Genomic DNA, 1,000 nt, shown 5'->3' with positions numbered 1-1,000 from the left:
GAGGAGGAGAAGAAGGAGAAGAAGAAGAAGAAGAAGAAAAAAAAGTTATGGCAAGAAAATAAAAAGCCTGGTGTGGTGGCACATGCCTCAGGTTCAAGGCCAGCCTGGTCTATAGAGGGATAGCCAGGGTACAATGATAAACTCTGTTTCAAAAAAAGAAAAAAAAATAGAAAAGAAAAAGAAAAGGCTTTGTTTTGAGAACTTGAGTTAAGCAGAGGGAAAATCAGGGATCCTGAAAAGCTGGCACATGGGGAGGGGCTGGGCTGTGGGGGAGCAGGGATCCTGAAAAGCTGGCACATGGGGAGGGGCGGGGCTGTGGGGGAGGACCACTTGAGCCTGGCCCCACTTCCTGTCTGTACTAGGAGGAGTTCCCCAACCCCCTGCCATGACACTTAGATCTCCCTACAGGGGAGAGCTAACTTAAGCCCTGTATGGTAGAAGTGTCTGTAAACCTAGCACTTGGGAGGCCGAGGCAGGAAGATTATTGACTCTAAGGCTAACTAAACTATATTTCCAAATTTTATCTTAAAAAAAAAAAAAAAAAAAAAGCCAGGGGCTGGAGAGATGGCTCAGCGGATAAGAGCACTGACTGCTCTTCCAGAGGTCCTGAGTTCAATTCCCAGCAACCACATGGTGGCTTACAACCATCTGTAAAGGGATCTGATGCCCTCTTCTGGGGTGTCTGGAAACAGCTACAGTGTACTCATATGAATAAAATAATCTAAAAAAAAAGAAAAAAGAAAAAAGAAAAAAAGCCAAATCAAAAAACAAACCTAAACCAAAAAAAGTTGTTTATGTGATGGCACATAACTGTAACAGTATTCAGGAAGCTGAGGCAGGAGGATTACTGTGAGTTCAAAGCCAGTCTGAGACTATATCTCAAAGAGAAAAGTGAAAAAGAAAAAGAAAGAAAGGAAGAGAGAAGGAAAGAAAGAGAGAGAGAGGAAGAGAGAGAGAAAGAAAGGAAGGAAAGAAGGAAGGGAGGGAGGGAGGGAGGGAG

General features: G+C 43.8%; 1 protein-coding gene across 5 annotated transcripts in view; it reads left to right on the top strand.

The window, feature by feature from the left end:
* The window catches only part of Cidec (cell death inducing DFFA like effector c), a 13,834-nt gene that overhangs the window by 11,553 nt on the left and 1,281 nt on the right, over positions 1-1,000 (top strand). The window lies entirely within an intron of this gene.

Source organism: Mastomys coucha, unplaced genomic scaffold, assembly GCF_008632895.1.
Source record: "Mastomys coucha isolate ucsf_1 unplaced genomic scaffold, UCSF_Mcou_1 pScaffold20, whole genome shotgun sequence".
In the NCBI taxonomy this organism is placed as follows: domain Eukaryota; kingdom Metazoa; phylum Chordata; class Mammalia; order Rodentia; family Muridae; genus Mastomys; species Mastomys coucha.
This window is presented reverse-complemented; position numbering and strand designations above follow the sequence as displayed.